Raw genomic sequence first — 13015 nt, 5'->3', positions numbered from 1 at the left:
AGAGGCGTGGTTGTGGTCGCGGGTGCGGCCGGGTGGGTGGGGGGATCGTCGCTTGTAATTAGTCAGCGATTGGAATGCATGCCAGACTGATTTAGAGTCGTTTGCGCTAAACTGTTTTTCCAACTTTGCTGCATAGATCCTCTTTGCAATGTTAATTTCTTTAGTAAGCTGGTTTGTAGCTCGATTATACAGGGCCTTGTCCCCGCTCTGATATGCATCTTCCTTAGCTTGGCGAAGCTGCTTAAGTTTAGCAGTGAACCACGGCTTGTTGTTGTTGAATGTCCGAAATGATTTTGTTGGTACACAAACCTCTTCACAGAAACTGATATAGGATGTGACAGTGTCCGTATATTCATCCAGGCTGCCAGCTGAATTTTCAAAGACACTCCAGTCTGTGCAGTCTAAACAGCTTTGAAGTTCCATCTTGGCTTCATTGGTCCACTTTTTGACTGTTTTCACTGTTGGCTTCGCACATTTAAGTTCTTGCTTGTACGTCGGTATTAAGTGAATTAAGCAGTGATCAGACGAGCCCAGGGCTGCACGAGGTATAGCACGGTATGCGGTTTTTTACCGTAGTGTAGCAGTGGTCAAAAGTATTATTTTCCCTGGTAGGACAGTCGATGTGCTGCTTGTATTTAGGGAGTTCATGGTTGAGTTTAGCTTTGTTAAAGTCCCCGAGAATAATGAGGGGTGAGTCCGGGCGTTTTTTTTTCAATTTCGTTGACTTGTTCGGCGAGCGTTAACAATGCGGCGTTCGTGTTAGCTTGAGGTGTAATATAGACTCCAGCCAGTATAAACGATGCAAACTCACGTGGCGAGTAGAATGGTTTACAGTTCAAAAACAGCGACTCCAAATGCGGGCTGCAGTGTGTGCTGAGCACCGTGGCGTCCGTACACCATTTTTCGTTGATATGGAGGCATATCCCGCCGCCCTTTGTTTTCCCCGATGATTCCATGTTGCGGTCCGCTCGATGAATGTTGAAGCCGGGAAGCATGACGGCGCCATCGGGTACAGCGTCGCAAAGCCAGGTCTCCGTGAAGCACATGGCCGCGGAACGTCCGAAGTCTTTACTGGTCTTTAACAGAAGATGAAGCTCATCCATTTTGTTGGGTAGGGAGCGTACATTCGCGAGGTGGATCGACGGGAACGCCAATCTGTGTCCTCTCTTGCGGAGTTTCACCTGAATACCGGCTCGTTTCCCTCTGTGGCGCCGCTTCTGCCTCCATGCGCCGAAAACCGCGGACGCCGCTCCGGTGAGTAACTCGGGGAAAAAACTGAGCGGATTTTCGAAAGTTGGTGACAGAAAGTCCGGAGAAGCCTCCTTGATGGTTAGCAGGTCTCCCCTTCTGTAAGTGAGTCGTGTAAGGTCTCCAAAGACGGACGAAAAACACAAAAACAAAGACAATACTAGAGAGCGCGTTACCGAGGCGACCACACTGGTAGGTGCCATCTTGGCATCTCAGCCATCTCAGTGAAGAAAAAAGACACCAACCCGTTTAGTGAGAACTCAGCATAAAGGTACACCCGCGTTGGTTACGAGATTCGATAGGTTGTTACGTAGCAACTTTGGTTACTATGGTGTTGGTTTTGTTTATGTGGTATATGGGACGTCCCACTCTGAATGATACCAACTGAGAGGTGTAAATCATGGGATCCTATATATCCCGTAACAAAAGCAGACAAACACAAACCAATGTTTTCTACTTTAGTAGCACCGAGTAATTTTACTTGTATAAACATGATGAGGTGTTTGCAGTATGTTTGGAGAACAATGTACATACATTCCAAACAATACTGCTTCAGATGGCAGCTTGACCAGAGCCATCGATGGTCTACGGACCCTATGAAGGAACACTCTGGTGTGGACACCTCCTTGTGGGACAGCTGGATGGACGTTTTCGGTAAATACAAAAGCCTAATTTCACCAATATTGATATCAAATGCTGTTTTTGCAGCCATTCTGACATTGTGTGGATGTTGTTGTATCCCATGCATTCGGGCTTTAATCAGTAGATTAATCACCACAGCAATTACCCCCATGGATAACCGTATGGAGCAGATGTATCCTTTACTGGATATTGATAATGATGACGATGATGATGATGATGTTGTTTTACCTGATTTGTTTCCTGATCCAGTTGATTACGAGTGTAAATGTATTTGTTTCATAAAAATGATTCTACAGTTAAAAATCAAAATGAAGTGACTGTAAAATGATATGAAAATTTGTGCAAATACATGATACACAGGAGGGAAATGTTAAATAAATTGGAGAAGTTATCATTTATTTGCTTGGGTTGCATTAGTATTATGGACACTTTTGATGGTTGCTTGCTGACCGTGAGAGAAAGGAAGATGTCTCGCCTTCAAGAAGATGACTCAACAGGAATCATCCGATAGAAGGGCGTCTTGACCAAGGACGTGGCCGGTGTTGGTCTCATGTCTTCACCTTGAAACCCTCCCCTTAGTGTGTTGTGTCTTGTAGCTTAGTATGTTATGTCTTGTAACTTAGAAACCTCCCTGTTGGATCTATCTTACCCAACACCTATAAAAAATAGACACTAAAGGAATGAAGACGCTGGTTTCTTTTTCTCATGAGGGCGAATGGGATATTGTTCAGATTACAGCCTCTCATCACGCTCTAAACAATCTCTCCCGTCACTCCTGTATTTATTTGAAATAGGGAGGTTTTACAAGACATAGCATACTACGCTTATAAGACACAACACACTTAAGGGGAGGGTTTCAAGGTGAAGACATGGGACCAACACCTGCCACGTCCCCGGTAAGGCGCCGTTCTCTCTGATGATTCCTGCTGAGTCATCTTCTTGAAGGCGAGACATCTTCCTTTCTCAAAATCGTCCATAATACTAATGCAAGCTTAGCAAATCAATGATAACTTCTACAATACATTTAACATTTCCCTCCTGTTTATCATGTATTTGCACAAATTCTCATATCATTTTACAGTCACTTCATTTCGATTTTTAACTGTAGAATATCTTTTATGAAACAAATACATTTACACTCAGAGTAAACTTGTCATACAATAATGTTGTAGTTTAAACATCGTAATCACCTGGATCAGGAAACAAATCAGGTAAAACAACAACATCATCATCATCATCATCGTCATCATCATCATTATCAACATCCAATAAAGGATACATCTGCTCCATACGGTTCCATCTGGGTAATTGCTGTGGTGATTAATTTACTGATTAAAGCCTGAATGCATGGGATACAACAACATCCACACAATATCAGAATGGATGCAAAAACAGCAATTGATATCAATATTGGTGTAATTAGGGTTTTTTATTTACCAAAAACGTCCATCCAGCTGTCCCACAAGGAGTGTTGATTGAGGGTCCGTAGACCATCGATGGCTCTGGTCAAGCTGCTATCTGAAGCAGTATTGTTTGTTCTCCAAACATACCGCAAACATCTCCCTCTCTTGCGAGGAGCATGTCGACAGCTATGCGGTTTTGGAACGTCCTTGAGCTTCCAACCCACTCTGAGTCCAATTTCCTAATCTCTGTACATTGAAGTGGATATAGTTTATCCCATCAACCATTTTATTAATCGTACACCCCCTGCATATGAAGTATTCAAATCCTCCTGCAACTTGGTCAGCTAATTTGTATTGATTAGGAACCCCACCAGGAACACCTATGGCGTCGATGTATGTTTTATGTTGGATAATTTTGCCCCTGCCAGGATAGATCTCTTTTTTGTCTATGTTCTAGATTTGACAACAATATTGGTGCTTTTTCCATTAAATCTTGAACAGGCATAGTGTATACAGTGGTCCTAATTTCTTGCCTTTACTAATCATGTTTATACAAGTAAAATTACTCAGTGCTACTAAAGTAGAAAACATTGGTTTGTGTTTGTCTGCTTTTGTTACGGGATATATAGGATCCCATGATTTACACCTCTCAGTTGGTATCATTCAGGATGGGACATCCCATATACCACACAAACAAAACCAACACCATAGTTGCCAAAGTTGCTACGTAACAACCTATCGAATCTCATAACCAGTGCGAGTGTGCCTTTCTGCTGAGTTCTCACTAAAAGGGTTGGTGTCTTTTTTCTTTACTGACCAGCAAGCATTTTCAGAATCTTCACATCTGCTCCCGCTCCGTTATCAGACTTTTGCTCACCTTCCCTATTTGAGTACTCAGCTGAAATGACTCTTTTACAGTGTGTTAAATGAACCCATGTGTTTGTTTCTGCAAATTTTTAGGGCTGTAAAGTGTCAATGTATCTGTGCCACCATCCCTCCGGTTGAGACCCTTCTGTGCTAATGTAAATTTAATTTTGTAGTTTTGCACTTTGTTTTTCCCAATAATTGCGTTCTTGTTGTGGAATATGTATATTGGCTATCAGTATAGATTGTAACATCTTTATTTATCATTAGTTTGCATGCCTCGGTTAATGCTACTAATTCAGCAGCTTGTTCAGCCAATTCCTGACAATCATGCTGCATGCCTTCATCAAGTAAGGGTATGAGTGTGGCTGGATTTAAGGTTGTGCATCGCTCAACAGTCAAATGTGGTTGTGACAGCAAGATGGCCATGCAAGATAAATGTCTTGCAGGTGATAAAAACGCCATATTTGTTTGCAATAGGAGAGCAGACACTGTATGTGGGACCTTAAGAGTTAATGGATGAAATAACACAATTGTGGAACTGCTCTCTACTGCCATCAAGGCTGCCACAACTGCTCTGACACAATGCGGTAATGCACACGTCACGCTGTCCAATTTAGTTGAAAAATAAGCTATTGGTCTTAGCTTATCACCGTATTGTTGTGTAAGTACGGAGGTCATGTAATGTTTTAAAATCTACCATTTGAATGAATGTTTTATCATTAAATTTGGAAGGGCCAGCGCAATACTGGACACCAAATGTTGTTAATGTCACAGAAGGCCTTTTCTGCCTCTGTATTCCATTAAACAGGTGATGTCATTTTAAGGTTGTCTTCATACATTAATTTTGACAATGGTGCAACAATTTCTGCATAGTTTGGAATCCATGCTCTACAATAATTTGTCAGACCTAAAAATGACATCATATGTTTTTTCGTCTGTGGTTTAGTTATTTTTATTTTTTTTAAGACGATAGCTTTCCTGTCTTCTTATATAGTCCTTCCTCCTACACTTAAATTATGGCCAAGATATTTGACTTCCCTTTTACACAATTGCAATTTATTTTTGTTAACTTTATGTCCCTCTTCTGCTAGATGATGCAGTAAGGCCAATGAATCTTTGCATGTCTCTCCATCTGGCGATGCATGGAGAACATCATCTACATATCGTAAAATTTGGCTCCCTCCTGGGGGAGTGAATTTCGACATGCTTGTTGTCATTACTTGTGAATAAATGGTTGGATTTTCACAGGAACCTTGTGGTAATCGAGTAAATGTATATTTTTTGCCCTCAAATGTAAATGCGAACCAAAGTTAACTGTTCTTTTCTACTGGTACAGAAAAGAATGCATTACTTATGTCCACTACTGTCAACACAGTAGCGTCTGGTCAATGAATTTAACAATGTGTATGGATCTGGTACGCATGCTGCTCTCTGTATTACTGCAGAATTTACTGCCTGTAAGTGTTGTACCATTCTCCAACCCACTGAAGATGGGGCCTTTTTTACAGGGAAAATGGCTGTGTTACATGGTGATTCTGGAGACTCCACGATAACTCCTGCCTTAATTAGTGCTTCAATTACCGGTTTGATTCCTTCATGTGCATCTGGTTTTAATGGATATTGACGAATGCATAGTCTATATTCTGTTTTGGGTCGAGTCTGTACTGGTAAAATCATTCCTGCCGCGGCTTTTGCTTCATTCTCTGAGTACAGATAATCTATAGTAATTTTAGCAGGTGTCGCATGTCGTAACGTTTTCTCATATCAATGTCTACTTTGTAGGGTGTGATGCCAGGTAGGGCCTTTTTCACATACTTATTAGTCGAGGTCCTATAGACCAAAATAGTTTCTTTTTTGTCCTCTTGGACGTTTGAATTTGCCACCTCAATCATTCTTTTCACACTTTTTTCTGAACCATCTTTTTCTCACTTACTCTTACCACTGGTGCTGCATCGTCATCTTTCTGTCTTAGAAACAAAATTTCTTTATCCCTACCTGCCTGCTCTTTCTGTTCACTTGCTAAGTCCTTCTTTTTCTTACTTCCTTTTTCTCTTTTAGACGCCATGTTGAGCCAGAAGAATAAGTCGTCATATCCCTCTTTTTCTATATTTGATATATTATTTTTGTGTCGACATTTTATTTCGTCTCGAAGTTGAACCAATTTTTGCGAATTTAGCTGGCCAGTGAAATCATATTTGGTTATCCACGTGTTTAAATGTTTTATTTGGAAGGGTTTTGGAGTTGAACATATTTCCAGTCTTTAAACGTTAGGGTTTCTTTTGGATCCGTTTTACTGTTATTTTTTCCCATTTTGTGAATTTGGAAGTCAGTTTATTTGCACCTAGAGTGACCTAAATACTGACTTTATTGAAAATGACAGAGTTACAATGAATGTCTGGGTTTTGGTAATCCTCAAACGTCTACCCACACGGGGCGGAGGATTCTTGCATCTGCTTCCAAACCCAGTTGTCACTTACAATCCCATTTTATACATTCATACTTTTACACATTCACACGATACTAGTAAAGTTTTTACAAACACACGAAAACGCGGAAACACGGAAACACAGAAACACGGAATTTAAGTACGTACAGGAGTCCGCCGTCCTCGCGGAATTTGTCGGACTCCGCCGTCCCTCTTTTACTTGCCTGTGACTAGTATTACACAAGGTTTATTCTGCCGCAGACTTCTTTGTCGCGCAATTCACTCACTCTTCAGTCCTTTTTCCTAAATTAAAAAAAAATATTTAACTCACCAAAGTAGTCTTCATTCCTGTGGATTGTCGTCAACCTTCAGATCCCAGTTGAGGAGAACGAAGACCAGTCCCGTAAAGGGTCTTACTTGCCGTGGGCACGGTCTCTTAACTGGAAGTCGGCTCCACAACTGGAACCCTCGGGTGTGTTGACATCCGGCTCGAAGGACCAATTTAATGTTGGATCTATCTTACCCAACACCTATAAAAAATTGACACAAAAGGAATGAAGACGCTGCTTTCTTTTTCTCATGAGGAGGGCGTATGGGATATTGTTCAGATTACAGCCACTAATCACGCTCTAAACAATCTCTCCCGTCGCTCCTGTATTTATTTGAAATTCATTGTTGTCGTCAATCAATCAATAAAAATAAAGAAACACTATATATCTTTGGCAATCGTTTTAAAAAGAACAAATAGATAAATAAATAAATACATAAATAAATAAAGAAAAATAAAGAAACACTATATATCTTTGGCAATCATTTTAAAAAGAACAAATCGATAAATAAATAAAGAAAAATAAAGAAACACTATATATCTTTGTCAATCGTTTTAAAAAGAACAAATAGATAAATAGATAAATAAATAAATAAATAAATAAATAAATAAATAAATAAATAAATAAATAAATAAATAAATAAATAAATAAAAACAAATAAACACTATTTATCTGTGCATAGGTCAGATGCCACTGAACATTTGGAGGGAAGTAAAAAGTTTGGGGGCTTTCTCCTCAGGAGGTGGCAACACCAGATAGGATCCCAAGAGAGTCTTGATTGTATCCCGGGAAACAAGAGGCACGTAATTGGTCAGAAGCGACGACGACAACAGCACCACGCCGGATGCTATTGTGTGTTGGGGGCACGGGGGGGATTGTTGGGAGGTTGAGGCAGCAGATGGCGTACGGGCTGATGTTGGGTCTGCGTGTGAGAAGATGAGAGGATGCATGGAAAGGGAAGACGACTGAAAGACGCATATGCAGATGTTGTCTCCAGCATTACCTTTGATTGTGCCTCGTCCCTCTTCTTCTCAGCGAGCCAGTCTTCCACAGAACGCCCTGCCGACTGAGAGCAAAAGTGCTCTTTCCTGTAACGGCTGTGGCCAAATGCTTTTGACTTGGGATTTCCACAGAGCTTGCATGTAGGTTGAGTTGTATTTCTCCTTTTGGGACCACCAGTGCTGCAACGGGGGGTGCTGACACTTGGAGTGGCGAAGCCCATATGTGGCCGTATCTGATGCTCCCGTATGCGAGCAGCAGCGGAGGAGGACGAAGCGGACACAGCACCAGAGGAGGAGGATGAAGCGGACACAGCAGCAGCGGAGGAGGACGAAACGGATGCAGCAGAAGCAGCAGCGGCGGCGACGGAGGAGGAGGAGGATGAAGCAGACACACGCGCTGCAAAAAGCTCTGGCAGGTCAGGCCCTCTGTGAGTAACTGCCAGACCAGAGGTGTCGTTCGGGTGGTGGTATTCCAGGCCTTTACTGGGCTGCACCGCCTTCTCCAGTAAAGGCTTGGATGGTGGGAGTGCCTCTGCTGCGACCTGGTCTGCGGTGGGCGCCGGAAGCACGACGCACAGGCCCCTTGGCCAGTTCCTCCTTGCTTCTCCGGTTGTACCTATTAAAATAAATAAATAAAGGGCAAAATAAAAATGCACAATATATACAGATATTAAAATAACTTGTGCTTGAACTGGCGACTCTTAATCATGGTCTGAAAATAGGTTTGGCGACCTCTGGTGGTTAAGAAGACGTTTGCTTGAACTGGCGACTCATAATCCTGATCTAAATTTGGTTTGGCTACCTCTGGTGGTTAAACCAGGAATTGCAACTAGGGCTGAGCTCACTCACATGAACACAGCCACAAAAGCCAATCACGACCTTTCACTCCATCGCTTCATGTGGCTTGGCAACCCACTTGACACTGTTTTTTGTCAATGTCTTTTTGTCTCAAAAGTGTTCTCTGTCAATTGACTGTCTGTTGTTGTACGAGAGCGGCTCCAACTGCCAGAGAAAAATTCCTTGTGTGTTTCTTGGAAATTCATTGCAAATAAAGATGATTATGTTTCTGAAGAGTTGGTGACCAGGATGTGGAGGGTCCAAGAGGATTTTGCATGCTCTTGTCTGAGTGTTGGCAGCGTGCAATTTCTCAAATTCTCGAGTCTGTTTACTTTTCAAAATCTATGATCTGATCACACATTTGTAGTGTTGAGAATGAGTTCGCAACATCCACACAAAAAAATCCAAAATAGACCAGCCAACAATTAGAGAATAAAGATGACGCGATCCGCTCGAGATATTTTTAAGCGAAATATGATATTTTTTAAATATAAAATGTTGCTTTTCAGGTAACCATGTGGCTTACGGCCATACTACCCTGAGAATGCCCGATCTCGTCTGATCTTGGAAGATAAGCAGGGGTGGGCCTGGTTAGTACTTCGATGGGAGACCGCCTGGGAATACCAGGTGCTGTAAGCTTATTCACTTTAGATTCTCGTGGAATTGTTTTCTTATCGGTGGTAGACCGAAATTATAATGCAGTCGTTCTCTCTCTTATGATTTACCGTCTCTTTATTAGGAGACAGAATCTTCACGTACCTTATTTAAACATCCCGTTTCTCCTTTTTCAACAGTAAAACAAAAATAAAATCTATACACACATATATATATCTATATCTATATCTATCTATATCTATATATCTATAAATATATCTATATATATATATAGATATATATATAGATATATATATAGATGTATGTATAGATATAGGCGGCACGGTGGCCGACTGGTTAGAGCGTCAGCCGCACAGTTCTGAGGACCCGGGTTCAATCCCTAGCCCCACCTGTGTGGAATTTGCATGTTCTCCCCGTGCCTGCAGTGGGTTTTCTCCAGGCACTCCGGTTTCTTCCCACATCCCAAAAACATGCATGAATTGGAGACTCTAAATTGCCCGTAGGTGTGACTGTGAGTGCGAATGGTTGTTTGTTTGTATGTGCCCTGCGATTGGGTGGCAACCAGTTCAGGGTGTACCCTGCCTCCTGCCCGATGGGGTGGGCATGGTTAGTACTTGGATGGGAGATCGCCTGGGAATACCAGGTGCTGTAAGCTTTTTCACTTTAGATTCTCGTGGAATCGTTTTCTTATCGGTGGTTGACCTAAATTATAATGCAGTCATTCTCTCTCTTATGACTTACCGTCTCTTTATTAGAAGACAGAATCTTCACGTACCTTTTTTTAAACATCTCGTTTCTCCTTTTCCGACAGTAAAAAAAAAACAAAATCGATACACACATATATCTACATATATATATATATATATATATATATATATATATATATATATATATATATATATATATATTAGTATCACGTGATACGTCACAATTTTATCACATCAGTGCTTTTAATTAGCTCGAGATTAGCTAAAGATTATTCTGATTCTGATTCTGATCTTTTTTCCTTCACCTTTATTCCTTTATGTGCTGGAACCCACATAAACCTGATGCTCGTCTCTAATTAACTTAATCTGTACATTATCTCATCATTCACAAAAAGAACACATCTGACCTACTTTGGGATACCATGCTTTTTTAAGGACAATAATGCTGATAATGAATCTGAACAGACTACAACCCGCTTTAACCTGTTTTGTTCAACCAACTGTTTCGTGATTGCTGATTCGATTCAAGGACGATATTGGTTCATCTCAAACAGGGTTGTCAAATTCATTTTAGTTCGCGGGCCACATTCACCCTAATTAGATCTCAAGCGGGCCAGACCACAATATTTGTGGCTTAAAAATCCATAAAGGACGATTCAAAAATGTCCCCATTGTTTTGGTCCAATAATTACAAGTACTTGGGAAAAATATTCACATTTATTCATTATTGTCTTGTTGCAAATTATATGAGCAGTCTGAAATTTTTAACCCAACATAATTTCAACAGTATTATGAATGAGTGAGCGTGCGCCATTCAGTTATGCATGTTGTGTATATGTATACATGAAAATTTCAGTTGTGGCTGTGCATAGGGGAATAAAAAAAGCTTCCAACAAACCAGCCTTTTTTGAAGTGAAGTTTTTAACTGAAAATTGTGTAATATTCAATGTCTTAACACATTTCCACAGGAGGTATTTATTTTCATAGAATTGTAGTGTGAACATGGCACACCATTTTATATGAGTGTGCTCCTGAAACTTGGCATCGTTTGGCCTTCACAAGTGCAACAATGCCTGAAGTGTTGTCAATGCACCCTCCAGTGGAATTTCCAACCAAAGTTACTTTTTATTGAAAAATAGCAGTGAATGTCTTCTCCATACTCATGGGCCAGATTCGACACCCTGGCGGGCCGGTTCTGCCCTGCGGGCCGTATGTTTGATCGAGCAGAACCCATTCTCCATCTGATTAACCTTTTATTAGTATCAAATGAATTCCCACAAATGTGGAAGATGGCAGTCATCCCACCCGTCTACAATGGAGACAGCCAGCAACTAAAGGACCATTGCCATCCTTCCACTTGTCTCCAAAGTGCTGGAAAAGATTATTGCTGAGCAACTAATTTACCTGCCATGACACTGATTTTAAAAATCAAGTCCCCGTCAGGGAATCAAACACTGGTCTTCCGTGTGACAGGCTGAGATACTGTCCACTATACTAACGAGGAGTCCGTTACCTTACCTTCACCTCGTATCAAGCACATGTCTATGAACCTGAACGCATCGGCACTGCCAGCTAGCGAGGCGGTTTTCTAGTCCTGCTAACGGATAGCATGAGGGCAACAGTTTCAGTCGTGTAGTGGTTGTTGTGTTCGACAAAAACGCGTAAGGTCCCTGTTTGGAAACAAGGATGATGGGCTTTTTTGTTTTCCCACAAAGAAGAGCCCCACAAAAGCGAAAGAGATGATGAACTCAACTCCCTGTCAGGGAATCGAACCCCAGTTTTCCGCGTGACAGGCAGAGATACTGTCCACTATACTAACGAGGAGTCTTTTGCCCTATCTTCACCTAGTGTCAAGCACACGTCAATGAACCTGACCGCATCAACAATGCCAGCTGGCGAGGCGGTTTGCTTGTCCTGCTAACGGATAGCATGAGGGCAACAGTTTCAGTCATGTAGTGGTTGTTGTGTTCGCCAAACACGCGTAAGGTCCCTGTTTGGAAACAAGGCTGATGGGCTTTTTTGTTTTCCCGCAAAGAAGAGCCCCACCAAAAGCTAAAGAGCACATGAACTCAACTCTCCATCTTTTCTCACACCCCGAGAGAAACCTTGAAAAACGTACACTGTGACAAAATAAAACTATTCCCGTAGAAAAGAGATACAGATCCTCCTTTCTGCTTCACCTAACAGTTGGACAGGACAAAAAAAAGAAGAAAAAAATCAAAAGAAAAGGTTGTTGTACCTGGTATGTATTTATATATTACTTGATTACAGCTCTCTGTTGTTACTTACCGTGAACCAAGTTTGGCATTGCATAACGCACAATCACTAACCACATGTGATTCTAATTCACTGATTGACCAACGGTGTTTTTTTCTGTCAGAGGAGACATGCAAAAAAAAAAAAGCGGAAGGGCCCCCGAGACACCTAAATGAGAGAGAGGAACGAGGCGGAGTAAAGACGTTGCTTGGCAGGAGGGTCCCAGAAATGGTGACAGTACTTTGTGGTCCTGTTTTTTCTTGACCCTTTTGTGTCCCTGATACAAACAACTGGAAATATGGGATCAGGGGTCGAGGAAGGCAGAACCACAGAGGAGGTCCCAGAGGCGGCAGCAGCAGGCCCGTCAGGGTTCCACAGAAGAAGTAAGTCATGCACAAAAGACACTCACTCTCACTCACTCTGTACCTCTCAAAGGTACATATATGTTGTTGACTAATACCGGCCACTCATGCCAGAGTAGCATCTGCTCCATTTGCACACTGATTGAGGAGTATCTGCAACATCACAATCTACATTGTCCCAGATTATCGCACTACTTGTCACTTTAAACTGTGGCGGAGAAGCCCATCAAGACCGCCAAGTATGTAGACCATTTGGATATCGTGATTTTCTTTGTCTGTGCTCTGATTTAAACATCTTAACAAATCTAAATCGATCAAATGGT

The 13015-nt window shown here is 41.6% G+C and overlaps 1 non-coding gene across 1 annotated transcript; it reads left to right on the top strand.

Moving 5' to 3' along the window:
- Window positions 1-9272: 9272 nt before the first annotated feature.
- On the top strand, window positions 9273-9391 carry LOC133398222 (5S ribosomal RNA). Its single transcript, XR_009767771.1, has one exon. It is a non-coding gene; the product is annotated as a 5S ribosomal RNA (ribosomal RNA).
- Window positions 9392-13015: the final 3624 nt, after the last annotated feature.

Source organism: Phycodurus eques, unplaced genomic scaffold (assembly GCF_024500275.1).
Source record: "Phycodurus eques isolate BA_2022a unplaced genomic scaffold, UOR_Pequ_1.1 contig_26, whole genome shotgun sequence".
Taxonomy (NCBI): Eukaryota; Metazoa; Chordata; class Actinopteri; order Syngnathiformes; family Syngnathidae; genus Phycodurus; species Phycodurus eques.
This window is presented reverse-complemented; position numbering and strand designations above follow the sequence as displayed.